This window comes from Micrasema longulum, unplaced genomic scaffold, assembly GCF_059751315.1.
Source record: "Micrasema longulum isolate JH-2025_06_02 unplaced genomic scaffold, ASM5975131v1 h1tg001354l, whole genome shotgun sequence".
Classification (NCBI taxonomy): domain Eukaryota; kingdom Metazoa; phylum Arthropoda; class Insecta; order Trichoptera; family Brachycentridae; genus Micrasema; species Micrasema longulum.
The window spans coordinates 43,170-65,999 of NW_028278540.1; the positions used below are offsets into that span (position 1 = coordinate 43,170).

The 22,830-nt window shown below is 31.8% G+C and overlaps 1 long non-coding RNA gene and 1 other non-coding gene across 2 annotated transcripts; one reads left to right on the forward strand and one right to left on the reverse strand.

Moving 5' to 3' along the window:
• Window positions 1-306: 306 nt before the first annotated feature.
• On the reverse strand, window positions 307-1,866 carry LOC148275724 (uncharacterized). The gene is made up of 2 exons (XR_015823949.1): window positions 1,759-1,866; window positions 307-1,290 (listed from the first exon to the last, which is right to left on the reverse strand). It is a non-coding gene; the product is annotated as an uncharacterized LOC148275724 (long non-coding RNA).
• Window positions 1,867-22,466: 20,600 nt separating this feature from the next.
• On the forward strand, window positions 22,467-22,538 carry TRNAE-UUC (transfer RNA glutamic acid (anticodon UUC)). The gene has a single exon. It is a non-coding gene; the product is annotated as a tRNA-Glu (tRNA).
• Window positions 22,539-22,830: the final 292 nt, after the last annotated feature.

Consider the following 22,830-nt stretch of genomic DNA (forward strand, 5'->3'; position numbering starts at 1 on the left):
AACAAAATATCCTATTTGTGAATAGGAACATTATTATATTACTAACTTTAGGTACGGAAACTATAAAATCAAATATTTTGGTACATCTTTAGGTACCCAAAAGAAAAGAAATATTTTCAAAAAATCTCAAACAAAATACAAAATTATTAAAATAATTACTCAAAATACGATAAGGGAAATATTTCGACAGATTGACCAAGACGATTGTGAAAATATTCGTCTGATTTATTAGTTAGGTAAGTAATACCATTTTTACTTATTGGATGTTATACTTATTAAGATTTAAATGAAATATGAAATGTCCTCGTCGGGAAATTTGGGGATCAGGTAATACTGCAATAACATCTTTTAAATCTTGTACAGCACATACATCTTCAATACTAGGGTAGATGAAGACTGATCCCTTATCACGCTTAGAATTTTTGACTTTTCGTGTAAATTTCACTGTGGGAATTTTTTCATTTATTGATAAAACCTTCCCTACAAAGTGCTTAGTGCTCTTTTTCGCAGCGAATTTAGCTATTATCCGGCTGTTTTCTTGAAATTCATGACAATCTTTCACGTCAACATTAATGTCACTCAGTTCGAAAGGGGATATTATGCTTTCTTGTTCAAAGTCTTCTTGTTCTTGTAAATATGACGCAATATAAGTATCAAAATTTTCGTAGTCGGAGTCGTCTGCAGCATGAAAAGAAGTTTCCGACACCGGGCTTGAGTCGCTGTTGTACACATGTTTCTTTTGTTTTCTTATTTTGGATGATTGGCCTTGAGAAGTTCTTTTTCGTTTAGTCATTTTCAAATTTCTGTAGTATTCGTCCATTTCCTCTACTGTTTTTGCAGCACTGCTTCGTTTTATATTTTGTGTTGCCCTTTGTGAAAAATTGTGTCGTTTTAAGAAAAAACGGGCCCAGCGTTCACAAGGCATTTTTCCTTTAAAAAGAGCAGATTTTCCACTTTTTAAAAGGTAGTTGTAAACTACAATACGCAAATCTAAAAGAGAAAGAGAACAACCAAATTCTGCTGAAATATTCACCACGTCCGCTATGTGAGCTTCTTCCTCAGTTGAAAACTCTGTAGGTCGACCAAATGGTTTATTATGTACGCTTTTGACTTTGTTGCTAATTGTCCGACGTGGGATCCCAAACTGCTTTTCTGCTTCGTATGATGAAATAATTTTTCTTCGAACGAGATCTACAGCAACTTCCAGCATTTCCTTCGAGTAATCAGAATAACTACGAGCTCCTACTCTACGCCTTCTTCGCTGTTGATTGTTTGCCATTTTTCACATAACTGCAATAGAATTAAGATTTCCATAATTTTTAGTATTCAATTTGTCCTCGAAATACCGTTTTATCAATAGATTTGAGATATTTTGTAAACTTATTATAACGATCATCGATAGAGATAAACTTTGAATTAAGTTATGTTTCGAACACTTATATAAGTAGTGTGTCATATTTAAATCATAATTAAAAGTTTATTTGTATTACTAGAAATAAACGAAAAAAACTTTATCCGGGTAAATTATATAAAGTCAAATAAATTCAAATTTCGTTTAATAAAAAAATTAAATTAAATGAAAAAATCAAATTTAAGATAAAGCACGTTGACTACTAGTGATAACCCTAGAACCAGGCAAAAAGTACAAATCGTGTTTTCAAAACACTGCACAACATTGCCTAGCAAGTTTTTTTGATGAAATCGTGTACTTTTGATAAAAGTATCAAACAATACGAAAAATATACAGTATTTTCTTACCCCGGGACGGTTTTACTTTTCAAAAACACTTTTGGTTTTTCTTGAACTTTAAAAGTTTTAGGAGACCAAAATTTCACGACTCCTCCTGCCGACATTCATCGCTCAACTGAGAGCGCAACAATGGAGTTGGCGTTATGAAAAATAAAAAAGGTGTTGCCAGGACAATGAAAAATTACTACCAAATGGTAAAAAGTGAGAAAAAGCCAATCAAATGCGAAATATCGTAATCGTAACGAAACAGGAAAAGTTGTGGCCGGTAGGAAAAGTTGCAGCGTTTTACGGTAATGTATTTGCTACTTACACATGCATTTGCTAATTACGAATGAAATGTGATCCCATCCTATTTCTTTAAGATCCTAGCAGTATTTCTACACTTTAAAAGGAGACAATACGGCATAGTTGAATTCAAATCAGGAGTTGCGTACTGAGCGACGTCTATAAAGAAACTAATGGGTCAAAACGTAAAACTTCTTATTTATGAGTAGTTTAGGCGCCTTCTGTTTGATGCTCGTATGCGGTTTCTGGACTATTTTTAATTCTATGATTTAAGCTCTCTTACTTTACAAATATCAACATATAAAAGAATTTTAAAAACATGGATGTAAAATCCAGAGCAGAATGGTGTGGGTAAAGCGGCTACTTAAACCAGTCGATGACAGGTCATAAGCCAGCAATGTTTTGAGTTTGCACAAATGTTTGTAGACAAGCTTCCTCCCTTGGAAGTTATTTACATCTCAATTTATTGCAACAGGGAGGGAAAACATTTTTGATAAAGGAAAAGTCAACAGATGGAAGAATTAGGGAAACGTGGATTTTTAAACATAGACAGAATGGTGAATGTTACACAGTGTATATATAGAGTATAACACCGTGTATAAAGTGGCCACTCAAACCAGCCAATGGCAGATCATAAGCTCTGTTAATGCCTAGATTTCCATATTCCCATTTCAATTTTTTTTCCCATCCATTGCATCAAATTTAGGTCATGAGCCCTTTTAATGCCAAGAATTTAATATTTCTTTCCCTCAAAAGTTTTCCGTCTCAGTTGTAATAATTTTCAATTATTTTAATTATTCTAATTTGTCAGCCCTGTTTTTTCGCTCCTAAAGTGCTAAGCCAGTATAAAGGCGTGTGACAAATCCCCAGTTCTCCTCTACTCATACACCTTCCTGCACATGTTATGTGTGTATGTTGAGCCTATTCCTACTGGCACTTTATACACAAAGTATGGTGAAAGTCACGTCATGTGCAACATGTCACGGACATGTTTATACGGAGACATTTAATCCGTTTATCCTGTGTACAAAAAGTATTCAAAAACATTGAACGGCAAAACCGATCTCAATTTATTTTCATTAAAGGAACCAAATAAATTGACGTTTACCATAAATGCATTGCGCACCTGTGCGATAATAATGGCACAAGTCCAAAATTGTCGTTTTCGTGTTAAGTAGGTACACAGAAATGCTCCTGAACAAATTAATTATCCGCCAGTTAACGCCATGACTTTTAAAAAAATTCATGTCGCTAAGCAAAAATGTCAATGAAGTGAAATGTTTAATTCAAATTCAAGAAATAATAGTGGCGCAATGATCATTTTGATCAATTACATACTTCTGAAAACATTTATAACCAGATGTCACAAGTGATTATGACTGGTTAAAGGACATTATATAAGATAATTTATTTTATCTTATCCAAAAAAATCATTCAATTATAATTCTATTTTTATTCTTTATTTTTCCTTTCTCTCCGTCCAAGTTGATTATTTTTATTAATTTTTGTTTTGTACTTTAGTTTTTCTAGGAAGTTTTTATCTTTTTTTTTTTTTATTAATAAGTCATACATATTTGTAAGTTATCTCTGCATTATTATATTAAAATTAAATGTGTTTTGTTTTATATGGTAGAATTGGCTGTGTACTATTTAGCCATTAGCAAAAAAAATTATTAATTTAATAATAATATTATTATTATTGGCGGATTTAAGTGACTCTTTTTTATTGATTAAAAAAACTTCAAAAATATAGTACATATTTATATTTGAATTTACCAGCAATAAATAATAGGTTATCTAAAATAAGTGCCATTTCAAAATACTCATAAAACATTTTTAAAAAATTACATTTGAATTTGTGTAACCTCATCGGCAATCGAACCCGGGGGCAATCGTCTTCGCTATTACACCACGCGGGCGTATTAATTCAATGCGTAATAGATGGCATTTCAATTCGAAGGTATTAAATATTTTTATGCATCTCTTTCTTTCAAATTGTTGAGGACAAAGCAATATTTACTAAAACTGAGAGGTATTTAGTAAGAAAAAAACATTTCTATTTTTTTTACGTCAATGACTGAATCCTTTTTTATCTGTATTATTTGATTGTTCATTTTTCAATTTCGTTTCTTATAAAATTTTTGAATAACGGACAGATTCGTTATTAAATCATTTTAAAGTTAAATAAAACGATGAATGTATTATTTCTTTTACTCCAACACTGTGTACGACGGTCGTTGATATATTTAGTGGAGCACGGTTCGCGAGATGTCGCGGAGGGTAAATTTATCACCCAGAGGTGTAGCCGTGTCTGCTACGTACTTGAAATAAATTATGTTTAACGCCTCTGAGTGTAAATTTTTGCAAACTATTTCACAACACACATATATCACCCGGGAAACCCATGAACAACTTTTTTTATTGAAAAGCGGGAATTACAAAGTATTCCAATTATTTTCCGTTTAACTAACTGTGCTGGCGTCATATTCTATTTTTAAAACCCTCGGTTTTTAGTTATTTACTTTGACAAGATAAACATTTAAATCGCGTGAATAATCGATATTGATTTATCGACAAAGACACGTGATCGTCGGGTGTCATTTCACTCAAATTGACATAAAAGATTCCACTTCATTAGTCTCGCGTACCCTTCTGACATAAGAACCGTATTGTAATCGCACTTCTAATGTATTGCACACCCCATGCTTTATCGATAAAAGAATATTCGACGTTGTTTATATCTATAAGCAGTTGTGGATTTGTTCCGCGTCATACTAAATTATCCACGAACTTATTTATATGGGAAAATGCATCAATGTGACTTTATGTTCGGTCCCTATTTCTACGATGTAAATAGAGCGTCCCCAGTTAACAAAATATGAAAATGTATTAAAAGGATAAAATTATTTTCGTGGGGTGCTTTACTTTATTAATAAAATTATAAACTTTTTTACTAAAACGACTAAGTAAATATAAATGTATCTGTTGCAGATACGAAGTGTCATTTTGTGGAAATATGCTCACAGTCGATTGGGTTTTTAATGTTCAGGAAGTGTTCCCTCGTATTAGCTTCAGCTTGATAGATTAATGCGGCTTGAGTAAAACTAACCATAAAATACGAAACTCAATAACCATTAGCCAACACACTCCTGCCAGTAAAAGATAAACGTCGAAGAACGAAAACCACTATCAACACACTACAATGTAGGATATTTTCAGGATCGCGTACTCGTGTACATAGGTGGATAATTATTAAAAATAAAAAACTTACACAAAGAGTATTTTAGTTATTGAATAAATTATGAAATATCGAAGCACCTGAAAAATAAGCTTAATCAATAAAGCGAGGTAAAAAAAAGCATTCTGTACAAAATAAAATAAAAATATTTACAAATAAACCAACATTTCAATTATGTGTTATGTAGAATGGCCAATATGGTTTTCTACATGTTATTAAATACAGTTAACATACTAGACTTATGTAGGGCTAATCCGTATCACTCTGATGTAAAAAAATCTTGTATTCGAAAAAAAATTGATCAACAGTATTTTGAGTTTGTCAAAATTTTTGTAGACAAGGACTGGATTCAACTCCCTGGGAGCTGTTTATATAAAAATAGGCTAGGCATCTACAGGGCTTATGACCTGTCAATGGCTGGTTTAAGTGGCCACGTTACACACGTAGATGCCTAGACTTCTATATTACCTTCTCTTAAATGTTCTTCATCTCTGTTGTAATATGTTAAGGATTTAATTATTTATTTCTTGCCCACAAAACTTTTCATTTTTTCATTTCTATAAGAATTATGGTATGTGGGTTTGATATTTTTATTAATATTATGTTCATCCGGTACGGAAATTATGTCGTTTAAATTAATATCACATCATTATTTGATTTATTATATAATGCATAAAACGAGAATACGATAAGAAATATGATTTTTTCTGAGAGTAATCACGCGCTACCGCTATAGAGCCGCCCATACGGACAAAAATCATTCTAGGATTATAATTACGAAGTTAGCTATAGTTTGCAGCAAAATAATGGGCAGAAGGTACTCAAGTTGAGAATCGCAAGCACGGCGACAAAGCCGTCCGTTACACGTTTGTAGTTAAATCAAAAAGCAAACAAACAAATTGAAAAGCTTTTGTTCTATGCAATAGAGCGAAATGGCATCTCTAAAGCTGTAGCACGTTATAAATATGAGGAATTTTGATCGTTCCTTTTATTATATAGATACTGCCTTGGGAAACTCAAAGGAATCATTTACTTAAAAGAGAGTTATTATTTCTGTACCTCAGAGGCAGACGGATGCAAATCTAAACGTCAAATGTTCAACAAAAGCCTAAAGAATCTACTTTCTCTAAGTGATTGTTAATCATTTATAGCATTAATTTATATTTTCAGTATCTTAGTACATTGGTTCTTTCATTATGGATGGCTGAAAATAGACTAACGCTTAATCCATCTAAAACAGAACAACTATGGATGGCTTCAGCCAGACGACAGAATTTGATTCAGGATACGGCACTACCTGATGTAAGGAATACCGCTTTACCCGCCGTTAAACTACTGGGAGTCATCCTTAATTCTGACCTTTCTCTTGACGCTCAAATTAGTAGAACGATAAGTTCATGATTTTACCAGCTGAGACAGATTAATTGCATACGCAAAAATTAGTTGATGCCGCCCGTCAATTGATAAATGCGTTTGTAGTGTCTAAAGTCGATTATTGTAATGGTATCTACGCAGGTCTACCGATGAATAAAATGACTCGCCTACAGGCTGTATTAAATGCCGCAGAGAGACTTAGTTTTGGAATCTCTAAATTCAGTCATATCACTCCACTACTTCGGGAATTGCACTGGCTACGTTTTCCACAGAGGGTGGAATACAAACTCTGTTGGCTTATGTATAAGTCACTGCACAACTCTGCTTCAGAATATCTAAGGGAACTCTGCATTCCAGATGAACTAGCTGACAGACGTCTTACGCTTAGATCAGCTACATCTACGTCGAAAGGAAAAGTTATTATACCTCTACGCAAACAGCGCACTAAATTCGGCGAACGTGCATTTGCGGTCGCAAGCCCTACGGCATGGAATGCTCTCCCAGCAGAAAACTGAAACTGTGAGAGTGAAGTGATGTTTCGGAAGAAACTTAAAACCCACTTGTTCTCTAAATCATTTGAATAAATTCTTAGCATGTGGTGGAAAAGTAGTATGAAAAAGTAAATTATTTTTCTTAAATTAAAAAGTTGAAATTAAATTTATATCTTTATATTATCACTTTGTAAAGCGCCCTTGCGGTATTATATTACGAAAATGGCGCTATATAAGTTGTCCATAATAATAATTATTATTATTATAAGACTTACATTTATTCAAAATCGGTGGACATAATCATAAACTGGATACGAAAATCAAAATGTCATTTCATCAAATTCTGGATTTGCATCCGTCAGCCTCTAAAGTACAGATTTATTATTTAACGATTATTTAAACACAGTGTCTTCAAATTTATTCATTGTGAAATATCGGTATTGCTACCGAACAATATTAAAAAAAGAAATATATATGTAATTGAAACATTATTTTTTTTTTTTGGTAAAAAACAACAGTTGTTGTATAAAAATATAAAAAATAGTACATCCATTCCGTTTAAGTTTTCCACAAATATAATGAGAGAACATGTTACACAGTAAAGATAAAAAATAATATATTACATAAGACGAGAGAAAAAAGAGCAAGAAGGTTAAGGAGATGAGGAAATAGAGTGGAGGAGAGGGATTTTTATAATATAGTTGACGGATTTAAATTCCGATATGATAATAACATGAACATAATTAAAGGTACATAAACTTATTACACACTGACCAATGTTTAATTTCAGAGTGTATCAAATTATTATTGTAATCGGGGCCCTGGATCGGTTTGCAGAAAAGTTCTGCATCTCCCTCAGGAACTTAGGTTTATCCTGTGCGGCTCCCAGGTCCCTGCATAAATCAATGACATGATTTGTGATCTGTTCAGAGATACGTATAAACATTTTTTGCGCATTACATGGAATTTCTCAAATACAATATTCTACCTAAATTATTTCCTGTTCATCGAATAAAACAGATTTATGGAATTTCTCTTTAGAACTTACATAAGTGGAACACGAATCCATCTGCTTATAACAAGGATGTTGATATTGGCCTTAAAAACCGTAACTTTTGACAAAAAGTGTGTTGAATGGAAAACATGTGCTATATGGACATTTAATTGTTTCTTATATTTGCTTCACATTTTATGGTAGCAGAAATATCTGACGAGCAAACTTAAGATGGGAGTCAACCACGCAAGTCTCCTAAAGAAAATTACGATTATTTAGAAAAACTTCGTGACTGTATTTTCTAGCTATCTTCTTTATTTGATCGCACAGTACCAAAAATAGCAAAATATTTAAAAGTACGTACAAGGTACCTAGTTAGAGAAATTAAAAAGGAAAAACACCAAAAGCGCTATTCTTTTACAGTAAAATAAGTATTTGCGTTCTTTTGATTTACACAAATAAACTTCAATATAGGTCGTTTTCAATGAGTAGTGAATAAGTCACAATTAGAAAATAGGAATCAAGTTGTGATAGAGTGGACTTCTGACCTAATCCGCAAGTCCGCGATACTAGCCAAAGAACCACAATCCGATTCGAATTTAAATCACTTTCACTCTTATTTTATTTTTTTATTTATTTTATTTAGTATGGATATGAAAGTTTAATGATCGTAAAGTACCTTCGAATGTTCAATACGCCTATGTTAATGTGTTAGTGTCTGTCGGTAAACCTGAAACAAGTAAACATACAATGTTTACTTGTGTTTGTACGCACATTTGAATGCTTTATATAAAAACTTATTATTAAATTATGAAAGATTTGAATAGATTTTGAAGATTTGAATGGTTGATAAATTTCATTAAAAAAAATCGATCCAAAAATCTTCATTTTAAATAAACGTTTATTTAAATAAATATGTTAATATATTCATTCAAACTGTATAGGAGTTATCCTGTTTTATTTTGTATTTATTTGCGTATGCGTAAAAGAATTCTCTGTTTACATTTGCGAATGCAAATTATTTCCTTTTTTTTGCTGCGGCGCGGCGTAACTAAAATTAGTATTCACTCTTTACCAGACCAAACACTTTGAGTTAATTACTGAAATAGTACAAAGGATTGCAAGGCTTAACATTGTTTTGAGTAAAAAAAAATTTACACTGTCCAACACAGAAATAAACCGCTTCTTTTATGAGAAAATGACATGACGTTATTTTAGAAAGAATATAAAAATATCAAAACCATATTACTACAGCCCACGTAATGCGTATTTTCTTTTACATGAAGCAAAAAAAAACATTAATATTTAGGTACAATACGGCCAGTACCACATTTAAACTGGCGAAATAGGTTTTTAAACTTATTTAAATTGGCGAAATATTTTTTAGCCTAATTTACATTTCTACAAAACATGATAGGTACAATGCACAATGCTATCGCATCAATGAAAATAGCGAATTCACACAGTCAAAGTGAAAAAGTTTTGCGTTTACTGTATACTGATAAATTTTTTTTTTTAAATATTCGTAATCAATAAATTGAAAGATGCACCCACATTTAACAGTTTTTAATTTTTAACTAATCTAGTACTCAAAATCTCTTGACTAATGAAAAATTGTATCATACCCTTTATAAACATGAACATTTAACCCTTCCTTTACTGTGCTAAAAACATCCGCGCGTTACGGTGCTGAATTTACACATGCAATAAATGAGAAATTCTAATTCTGAAAAATTGAATAAATGAATATTTCCCTATAAAGGCGATTGCTTCAATTGTTTTTAGTTGAAGTCAAAAGTGAAAATATTTTAAATCTAATTGCTAAAAAACGCCAACTAGCTCATGCTCCCAGTGCGTGCGAAAGAATTGTCCCTATCGAAATTCGCAAAGCTACTAACTGGCGTCAGGCAAAAGTACTGGCAAATTTGCTGTTCTAACGTGTGACTCGTGAAATAACCTGTCTCGCTCCCGAATATACATTTAGTATCGAGAGTGAGACGTAAAGAGTGTGTGAAAATATTATTATATTCGGTACTCTTTTACGTCATACGCCGCGACATGCGACGGAAAGGCAAACTTTATCTTGTATTCGTGATTTTTCTCCTATTTCTGTTATATAAACTTTTTTTGTTCGCAGTAATAATAGTTTTTTTTAATATTTTTTTTTTACTGATACGTAAATGTATAACGGAGGAATACCTTAGCCTTAGAGTATCTAAGATCTTAGCCCAGTGTTTATTGTATTTAAAGAGATATTAAAGCTATTAGATGCAATGTATACTAGCTACACACCACCGGGAAGAGAGAGTTAACTAAATTAGAGGGTGTAAAGAGTGCTATCGTAAATTTAAGACGATTGATGATTCTAATTTCAAAATGTTTTTTTAAAGACTAAATAAAGCTATAAATATTTCATTGTGTATAAAATGTCCCAAAAAAAATTAAAAAATGCTTAAATTATTCATAAATTAATTCGACAATCAGAAACAAAAAATCCAGATATCGTATAACAACTTTACTATTATAGGCACAAAGGTTGTCAATACTAAATACATGATAGCGGCGTCAAAATAACGCGATTTTTAAATGCTTTGGCCTATTAAGCAGTACATTCCGTAATATATATTTAAAAAACATTAACTTCCTTGTTCATCAAAATATTTGGAATGTTGCTATTCATGTTGTCAAATTCTATAAAGGTTGCCGTCAATTAAACGACCTATTCGACTCACCACCTATGCGACTTACGACTATTGGACTTTACGACCACAATTCGCGATCGGTTATTCGCTTCCGCTAAGAGTGACAAAAGTGTCCAAGCATTATTTTAACTTTAAATCCTTCCTTCGTCTTCAAAAAAGGAAATATCAATTTATCAATTTCTCAACCTGCCAAGAAACAAATGGAGATTATTAAAAGAATAACATAGAGAGAGCCAAATAAATTACAGTAGTAATATACTGATTAAAGACAAACTCGAATAATAATCAAAAAAGATACCGATGGATTGCATAAGCCGACTTATGACCTGGTTTTACGAACTGTCTGTGGTCGTAAGCTGACGACTACCTGTAACGCATCTTTTAAAATTTTAAGGGCATTACTTACAAAATTATTCCTGGGCATAGTGATAAAATGAGGACAGTATAGTAAACATTTTTACTTATAAACCTTGTATAAAGTTATATCCGGTATAGAGCTGGGAGAGCGACCATAGAAACTTATTGCACGTTTATACCTGCGTCCGACGTGGTATAACGCTGGAATAAGCCTGCGACCTGTCATCTGTCACATTTTCGGTAGTAAAATAGATTTAATTTATTCCGAATTAAAACTATTTAGATAACATGCTGTCTCTTTAGAGATTTTACAGTGAAATATTGTTTATGAGGGTAAAAAATATCATCAAATTTACATTTGGTTCAGAATATTTTTATTTAGCATTTGTTTTGAAAATCATCGTAAAATGTATATTCAAATTTATTAAATGAAAATTCATGCGTCTATTAACATTTATCCAAAATCACTCGCAAACGAGTGGAGGCGTATAAAAAATAAAAAAATTAACATTTATCAATGGCATATTTCATTTAGATATTTGTTTTTATATTTTTTTACATTGATTTATTAAGTGTATTAATAAATCAACGTTTTTTTTATGGCTAATGTCAATTTGTGCGTCGTGTAATATTTATGAATCGTCTTCCTTCAATTATTTACATAAAATATTCTCATTCAAAGGCCAATGACGTCCAGAAGATAGAGTTTATTTACAGTATGTTATTTTAGAAGAAATTCCAAATCTTAAAAACCACAATAATAAAATAAAACATTAATAAATAAATATCATTATCGTTTTCGATTGACTTGGATTTCGTAAGTTACGCTTGACGTTTGATTAGTTCGTTTTGTTTGGTTACTAATACAAATACGAATAACGTTATTAGTATTTGTAACTGCACATGCATACACAGCTTGTTCATAAATGTACGCGGAAATGTGGCATGGTCAAAAAATAAATCATGAAATAAGCTTAGTATAGTTATACTAGGTCGTAAATATTTTTATAAGTTACATTTTTCTGATACCAGGTATAGTTTTTCCTTCGTATACGATTGGTATGAGGAAATCTAATAAGACTCTAATACTATTAAGTACATCAATTCGAAAGACTAACCTCCTAAAGGCATATTTGAACAACTGTATAGTGTACAGTGTACCTACTAAAGGTGTTTAGTGTTTTCTATATAAATAAACACCGCGTGTTATCTCCAATCCACACTCAACAGTCAATCAAAGAGCCACAGTGCGTATCTACAAAACAACAATGCCCCGATAAAATTGAATAACGTTGTTATTTGCCCAGTTGTTTTAATGAGAGGATTAAAAGATAACTTCTGAACACACAAACTGTACAGGTTCTTGATCTGAACGGTTAATAAAAGTATTATTTAATAAAACGCCCACCTGTAACCGCTTTACACATTGAAAAGCTGTATGTTCAACGTTTATTTTATCAAGATTGATAGATATTTCAACAGATATGAGGAATCTCTTTGAGAAAAAGAATATAAATTATAAGTCAAGGCATTTACAGGCCTTACTTTTTATATAGTCTATTAATTAATTTTGTTTGCATTATATACAATATTGAACAAAAAAACAATGTGCCCTCATTGGGGTACCCGTGCCACTGACCAGGACACTAGACTTACCAACATACTTTTTTTTCCATGTATTTTACATAGAAACCATGCAGAAATAAATTTACAAAATTTTAAAAACAGCTACAACCACTACACATACATTGAATGTTTCCATGTATATTACTATCAATCGATCAAAAAATATAATATAAAGTTTACATTTGCAAAGCAGGTATTACAAAATGGTTTAAGTAAAACTGCGTAACATTTAGCATGTATATGAATTAATAAATAAGTAAATCATTATTATTTCGTATTTACTTACATACAAAAGGCTGGACTTAGTCAGTGGGTGACATAGAAATGGCCGCCTTTATCACATCTTATGACAGCCAGCCATACTTCACATTCCCACTCATTTTCAACGTTATACTCGGGTATTGTAAAATCTCACTTTATTTTCTACAGCCTTGAATTTTTAATTTTATCTCGTTCTAAATTTCGTTCACCTCAGAGTGGCTATTGAGTTTCGAATACTCGTCCATGGTCTTTATCCACCTGGAGACAGAAATATCCTGAAGAAGGAAATCGTGTGAAGATAAGTCCGACTATTAATATCAGCGTGTTTTGAAAGGTGGCTCTGTACTGAAATATTACATTGTTCCTGAAATAGCATGTAAATCTTACCTTCCACACTTACATTAGATACGATGTAATTGAAACACCAATACAGTGCCCTATGCACAACTGGGTGCGGATAGAGAAAAACATATAATTTTGAAAATGTATAATATTGTTTGGAAGATATCTTGAGTTTATATCAATCACACTGTATTTATTTTCTGGTTTTAAAATAAGATTTTTTACATTACCATGCTGTTGTTAACAAACCCGTATTTTTTATCAAATAAACAAAAGAAAATTATCAAAGAAATTTGTCAAAACATTAACCCAAAGTTATCTATGTTGCTCATTCGTAATGTTGTATTAATTAAGCTACAAAGCTAATAAAAAATCACCTAACAATACAAAAAAATAATATACGAGTATATCCCTAGCCCAAAGCAACAGGGATATCTCGAAAAAACATATTCTGATATAATCGGACATTGAGGTGTGCAAATTGTCTGAATGAATTAAATTATTTGAAGTAGATAATGATTTGGGGTTCGAAATGTCAGTAGGGTCGCAGTGAGTCACATCTTGCTGGAGGATGCGATTCTATAAAATGCTGCAAACGCCCAGTTGCATTCCACCGGCAACACCACTGACTAGTCTAACTCGTTAGCGTCCACGTCGCGAACCCTGGGCAATGGGATCACACTCATAACGGTGTGATCACAGCAGAAAACGAGAGGATAAAAGGCGAATTTTTGGCGCCTCAAAACCAAAACCAACCAGCTAAGGGAAGGTAACCCCGACAGAAAATCCACCCGAGAAGGCAACGAGAAACCACTCTGGTCATCTTTTCCCAGGAATCACTACGGCGAGTACATCAATAAGCAGTCGTCCTGGCTGCGAAACGTAAAATTAGCGCAGGACAGATACATATGCTTTCGCTGTAGTGATCGCCAACGTCGGGGGGACCCGGCAAGGCACTAGAAGAAGAAGACGATTATAAATACTATGTTTTCACATAGGTTAACTCTCTAATTTGAATATTTCAATTTTTGAAAACATTCATTTATTAATATTCTACGAGTGAGTCTCAAAATTGAAAATTTTGCGTTTATCCCACTGTTGCTTTGGGTTAGCGATATACATGGATACCATATATTTATAAAAGTACAATATACCGATAAGTATAAAAATATATTTAACCTTAGAGTATATACCTCTAAGGATTTAACTAATAGCAGCCTAAATGCAAGTAAATCCCCTGACATACGTGTTGCTTTTTCAAAAATATATAGGTATTTATTAGAAATAATGCATATTTTTATTTATAAAGGTAAATTTTAATTAATGTTCCTCGACGGCTAATAAATGGGACTATAAGCTTGTAATGTACAAACATGAGTGTGAATTTAAGGCTTTAGATATGTCTTCGGTGCGGTGTACGAGCTTAATATTGCAGAAATTAAGTGACGGTATTGTGGATTCTTGGTGGTCTAAAGTATGTAGTTAGTGGTGGTAGCCAGTAGCCATTTAGTCTTCTCGGAGTATGGTAATCCATTCCGTTTCCAGCTAATTAAGGAGCTAATGGCCCTGGGGATAAATAATGAACGCAATATATTTGCAATATTATACCGAAACAAATTCCAGTTGCGAATTAAAGCTTGCAAAACTACACATATGAAACTTTAATGTTTTGTCATTAAATTAAGGACAATTCAGATTTTTACATATCCAATCTGTATTCATTATTTATAATTGAAATAAATATGTAGTCATTGATATTTAAGATATACTCGAATAAATGTATTTCATTATGCATGGTAATTTCCAAATTCTAAAACATAACAAACGGATATAGATAATAAATAAATAAAAATAAACATAATATTTTCATTCGATTATCTGCTATTATCATATAAAAAGGGCGTGTTTTAGTTTTCTGTAAATATGTCTTTTAAAAATCATCTGCGCACCACGATATTTCCCTAGTTCGTAGATACTAAAAAACTAATATGAATAAACTACTATGCAAAAGATCTCGGGTTTGATTCCCGACATGGTTGATATTTTTGAGATATTTTTTAAAGGCACCATTAGGTGCGGAAAGGGAATGGTGATGATATAAGTAGGAAATTTCCAATTTTGAAAATTTAACATAAATTGTAATATACGTTAATAACAAAAAAATCCATATCATCTACCAAAAATGGAACCAAATTTCTTGGATTTCGGGATTATTTATTGTTTTTAAAATACGGATAAATATAATTATTTCATTGAATAGCAGAAAACAAATTGACAACAGTAATTACGCTGAAACTTTATTGCTCATAAATAAATGGTTTTGATTTAAATTTAATTTAATATGCGAAAGCCTTCTGCTAGAAATATGCAACTTTTTACATAGAAAGGCATGTTTTAATAATTTTATTACATGGAATAAATATTTTTAGTGCAATATTGGCAATAATAATGTGCTTTCATGAAGCATAATGTTCCCACGCTATGCAAGCACTAAAGCTAGCGTAGTACGCAATACTCGCTTCATTACTATTCAATAATAAATAATTTGATGTTGAATCTATTATAATTGGAAATCTCACATTACTTGTATTTTGCACGCGTCGTGATTTTGGGCGATCAATATGAACATTATAAAGCACCCAGAGGGGTAAAAATACTCGAGAATGGTAAAATAATATTTAGGATTTAAGGACCCCTAATAATTCTGCATCAACAATTATCCAACAGTACGTTTAACTTTTTTCTAAATTTTAACAAGTCTTAGTATAAAATGCAAAATACAAATTCGTTAAAAGGGTAACTTTCTAAGCGTGTTTTTAACCCATTAAAAATACCGATAGATCACAATAATCATTTGAAAAGGGGCTAGGAAATCTTATAATTCGTCTCTCTTTGCGAAACTTTTTTTAATATGTCGTTGTAGAAATATTGAAAGAAAATACATTTAATGTTCTGTTTTTGTTTCGGAAATTCCATAAAATAAGCTATTTAGTACTTGAAAAATTTGCACTTTGGATTTTATTAGATTTTCGAAAGAAGACTGAAATTATTCTATTTAATAATAATAATAATAATAATAATAATAATAATAGTAATAATCATAATCTTTATTTAGCATTTTAAGAAAAAAACACATTTTCATACAACAAATAATATTTACACAATGTTTAAATTAAAAAATATTTATATGTAATCCCTAGTAGTAGAGTACAATGTGCTATGTATATTTCCCAACAAAACATTTTCTAAGAGCTTCAATATGTAGCTAAATTTTCAAATCACCCAATAGGTCACTTTTTCAATATTTTCTGCCACCCGTTTTTCTGTGAAACTACGATATTATGTTATTATGTTGTCTATGAAATTTTTAAATTTGCAGACACGACTATTTGCCAATAATCTTAAGTTTGGTTTTATGCGACTAATTTATTTTGCTCAAAGATCAAGTGACAATGTAATAGTTAATTTAGCATCCTTATCAGGAAAGAAATTATAGTGAAACAGGCAGTTTTTAGTACATTTTTTCTTTGCTGTTTTAAATCACATCAACATACTATGTACATATCATAGTTATAACATTTTTTAAGGCTGTTTTATGTAAATATTATAAACATGCCGCTCGGGCGCCCACTTTACTGCCTGCTAAGTCTGAGGGAATCTCTCATAACAAGCTTGTTTGTTTCCCGAAGCTTTATAGAGAATATTAGTAAAAGCATAAAGCCGCCTTCATAATCTGTCACTTGTATTAAATATCACAACTCCTCATTATAGAGCTTTTGTGTATACATTATTTTTAGCTTAACTGCTGGCAGCATCCTTATTTAAAAATTTTATACAACTGAGATGAAAAATTAGGTGTTAATAGATTTTAATATGCTAACTGAAGTTTTGTATACAAAATTATTTACGAGTATTACATCAAGAAAAAATGGTAAATAAATAATGCTTTAAGAAGTAAGCACTTCAATGAATTAATTTTAAGTTTAATTCAAATGTTTGGTATTTTACTTGCTAAGTTATTAAAGAATTTTGTGGGAGACTTTGTTATTATTTTTAATGTAATTACGCTAAAATATGATACGTTTTAAAATTATCATAAAAAACCAAAACGTTATGCTAATTCAATACTATTTATCTAATTATCAAGAGTTAATTTTTCGCAGACGCCCTATATATAATGAGCTAGGTGAAAGAAATTGACATTTGGCGATAAGCCCGCCAATGTACAACTTAAATTATGTACAAAAAGTTTTAAAAATATATTTTTTTAATCTCACAAATGTTAAGAAGATAAATGTTTTCTCTAACGAAATGTGCGGTCGTTGGGTTAAACATAACGATATTTAAATAAATACACCTACAACAAAAATCTTGAAAATAATTAATCTTTATATAAACATTGATAGACAAAATAATTAATAATTTATGCATAAACTCATAAATAATGGTTTCATGGTTATTATGGTTATTGTGGATTTTTTTTTCCATAATAGATTTTGAAAATATTTTATTTGCTAAGATTGATTATTTTTTTAAATCTTATGATATCGATTATATTTACACCTAATTGAAAGTAATTACATATACACACATTCTATGCTACATTTCAAAAACAGTAAGATGATTTATTAAATATAATTAAAATTCTACAAAATAATTACTTACTAGATCCATCAACAAATTAGGAGTGTTTAGAAATACGCATGTATTTTTTGTTTTTTTTTCATGGGAGAATTCCAATCATGATTGAACAACGCCGGTCACAGTTTTTGGATATAATATAAATAATTTGAGCAAGGGAAAATCTTTTGATCCAGCCGCAAAGTGGAGCCGGGACCCGCATACTTAACACAGCTGTATCGATCTCCCTTTTCCGATATAATATTGCTTAATTTGGGTTACCAAACAACGAGACGTATACCTACATAAGAAAGGAAAAGGGATTTTTCTTATATCGTCAAAGGTCCGTAAGAAAGTTGCAAATCTGCAGAAATATAATGTTCTATACAGAACACATTAAAATCACTTTCATTTCACCGTGGCAAATTCTCGAATCGGTATATTTATTGGTTACAATATTCTATACATCCTAGGATGATTTCCATAAAAAAATTATGCAAAATTGCTTAAGAAAACTCCAAATATGTTTTAACTGAGATGTTTGTCTAGGCGTATCAAGATGACCTGTCATTGACTGGTTTAACATGTGGTGTTGGCGGCGAATGCTGCGGATTCCGTGGACGGCCAGACGCACGAATGCATCTATACTCCAGGAACTGGACATGGGAGAAAGACTAACATCCATGTGCGAGAGAAGAATCCTGCAGTTCTTTGGGCATATTTCCAGGGGAAACTCTGATAGTTTGGAGAAAACTATTATCCTGGAAAGTGTCGAATGGACAAAGTCGCGTGGACGTCAACCGACAAGATGGAGCGGCACAGTCACTGCATTATCAGAATTATCACTGACGAATGCCTATAGAAGAGCAAGACCGTTCCAGGTGGAGGGAGACTGTCCACAGACGAGCCATGCCTAGAGTCAGGCGTAATCGCCATCCTCAGATATGAGGCACGAATTGAAGAGAATAACCTATAGAGTCGCCCATACGGAGAAAAATCATTATATGCTTATTGACCACAAAGGAGAATTGTAAGGGGTTAAACTGAAACCGTCCGTTACACGTTTTTTGTCAAACTAAAGACAAACCGCAAATTTGAAACGCTTTTGTTCTACGCAATAGAGCTTCAGGGCTTCTCTAGATAATTATTACTCTTATTAATAAAAAGTAGCGTAAAAAAATTAACTACCCTGGCAACACTAACAAATGGTCCATTTTGATTTCTTTGATAATCTGACAGGCGTAAAAATATTTTTTTTTTTGAGTAATGCTTACTTAATTACTTACACATGCATTTACTACTTACACATGAAATATGATACCATCATGTTTCTTTTTTATCCCAGCAGCATTTCTACGCTTTAAATCGACACAACACGGCATAGTTGAATTTAAGTCGTGAGTTGCGTACTGAGCGACGTCTACAAAGAAACTAATGGGTCAAAACGTAAAACTACTCGTTTAAGAGTAGTTTAGTCGCCTTCTCTTTGGTACGCGTATGCGGTTTCTGGACTATTCTTAATTCTATGGTTGACTGTATGTTTCTGTAAAATAAATATAATTTCAAACGAAAAATTCCCACGTACCAAAAAATAATGAGCCTATTATGGAATTTTGATGAAATAAAAACTTGTGTTTTGATCGTTAACCACATTTGATTGATCAGCCGCTGGGTCTCGTAGTAGCCCACATAAGACTTGTGAGAGTCCAACAATATTTCCTTATAATTCGTATACTTAGTACAAATTCAAGCATGAGTTGACAATCCTCCCCAGTCTAACGATGTCGGTTAATACAAAACTTGCTCACTGGTCAATATACAAAATCACCAAAAAAAGGAAACGCATTAATGATAATAATGATAAATCATTATCAACTGTAATATAAACAATGTGAAAAATAAAATAATAATAATAAATGTATACACGGTTAAATGGCGGACTTATTAGCACTGGCAATATCTTACAGTCTGACTTAAAACAAATAAAAAATGCAATAAAAATTCAAACTAAAAATTAAAAAATAAAAACAATAAATTTAATGAATAAAAAATTAAGAAAACACAAACAGTAAAAACATTATATTAGTTATGGTGTATATTGCTTACATTATTTACATTTAATGTATTTTAATTTATTCAATGGCATCTTCCAAATATTCGTGTCTACTATAAAAACCATTTTTATTAGAAACATTTAACACTCTTGCAATTTTTTTATTACAATTCATATTCTTATTTTTTTTGAGGAGCTAATAAATAAATAAATATTGTTTACTGTTATGCATTATGGGCTCCCTTTGTATAAATTATTGTTTCACCAATGCAGTTATTAATTTACTTTTATTCCTAGTGTTATGAAAATGCATTTTTTTTGTACACTGTACTTTTTATTTAAATCTTGATTTAACAATTAGACAAAGTTCCATTGTATAAATAACCTTCACAGTTAATAAATTTAATCTAATAAAAATTGGCCTGCACGTTGCAAGGTTATCAGCATTTAGCATCTTCCTGAACCATATTTTTTTCATGTAACTAGTAACTAGTACAATCATAGAGTTTCCCCAAAAATGAATACTATGTATTTTTCTAAATTGAATATTCATTTTCATTTTTATTGATATTATGATTTAAACTATTACATGCTTTGATAAAATAGAACATCTATAACCTATGAACATACACCGCAAGACAAAAAAAATTACGAGTTTACCTGCTACCGCGCCCCTTGACTTTACTGAACCCTTTTTCTAAGAAATCCTTTATCGATACCTCTTTCTTTTGTTTAATAAATTAAAGACACTATGTGTCACCTTTCTACAATATTTACATTTTAAAATGTCTCAACAGTCTTGTTTTACCCGCGTTTGAGTGAACATAACACAACAATCATGGAAAGTGCAAAGCAAATGTCGATTGCGATAAAATCCAAAATAATCACATTGTCGCAAGAAAACATATCTAATTGTGAAATATCTCGTCGAGTTGGGTATTTAGAAGGTGCAGTGAGGTTTTTATTAAAAAAAATCCAAGAAACTGGATCCATAGAACGGAAAAAAGGAAGCGGACGGGGGCGCGTGACATCTGCCCGAGATGATCGCTTAATAAAAAAAATTGTTATGCGCGATCGATTTTTAACGGCACTTGAAATACACGCAGAGGTGCAGTCTACCAGCACATCAACATTTTAAGTAAAAACAGTGTCCAGGCGGCTGTTGGAGCATGGTTTCCAAGCACGGAGTCCCGCAAAGAAACCATTACTCACGGACAAAATGAAGAAGGCTAGACTGGATTGGGCGAAAGAGCACCAGAATTGGACCTTGGAGGATTGGCAAAATGTTGTTTTCTCTGATGAATCAAAATTCAACCTTTTTGGTCCAGACGGCAGAAAGATAGTTCGACGAAAACGTGGGGAAAGATATCATCCGTCGTGCGTCACTCGAACCGTTAAACATTCAACCTACGTGATGATTTGGGGGTGCATGACAGCATACGGTTTAGGACCTCTAAATTTTGTACAGGGTACGATGAATGCCATTCAATACAAAAAAGTGTTAAAAAAACATATTATTCCAACAATCGAGGACATTACGCAGTATACCGCGGACCCAATTTTTCAGGACGATTCTGCGCCGTGCCATAGAGCCCGCACTGTGAGTACAAATATATATATTTTTAAATGCATTTTGTGACCACATGATAAATAATTTATTGTTTTTTTATAGATCAATGAATTCAAGGAGAAAATTGGCTTAAAATCGTTGACGTGGCCCGGGAATAGCCCTGATTTGAACCCGATAGAAAATTTATGGGCGATTATGAAAAAAAAAGTCGGGAAAAAAAAATCAAAAAACATTGAGGAATTAAAAAAAAACTTAATTCAAGTTTGGGAAGAAGAAATAACATCAGAAATTTTAGATTCGCTTTACGCTTCTCTAAATAATAGAATTTTACATGTTATAAAAAATAAAGGTGAATTCACTAAGTACTAAATATTTTTAAATGTTATAAATATGTTTAAATGTAAAATACTTTAATTTAAAATAAAGCGATAAGAACCTACTTCTTAAATATGAATTAAAAAATAACATGTCTTTTATTATTCCATCACAAACACTCGACCATAAATGAACCGTTATGGGTCTCTAAGGTTCGGGTAATCTGATACCTGATATATAATGGCAATTTCTAAGTACAATTCATGAGTAAGATTTTTTATTTTAACCTTGAAATAACGAGTAGTCATCACATATGTCAAACAATATAAAAAAAACTAATTAAATATCAAGAATAATTCATTATATGTCAATTTTAGTTTTTTTTGAGAACTCGTAAATTTATTTGTCTTGCGGTGTATTAGTGAAATACTTTTAAGAATAGCCGCATTACACAGACACACTTGATTTTCATTACGAATTATCTGTATATCCCATATGGTCTAGTGGCTAGGATACCTGGCTTTCACCCAGGAGGCTCGGGTTCGATTCCCGGTATGGGAAGTATATTTTTTCTTCATAATTTTTTATATCTTTATTTTTTATAAGGAAGTTTTGTTTTTCGTTGAAATATTTTTTTTAGATGTGTGTGTCGCTATTTTTGCATATTAATAAAACTAAATTAGCAAATAGGGGCATACCAGAAGAGACCAGGTAATTCATCTACGCTGATGACACATCAGTGGCTGCTCAAGAGGACTCTTTCCAGCTGGTGGAGGAAAGACTTGCCCGAACTTTTAACATACTTGGGGAATACTATGAAAAAAATATGTTAAAGCCAAACCCAAAGAAAACT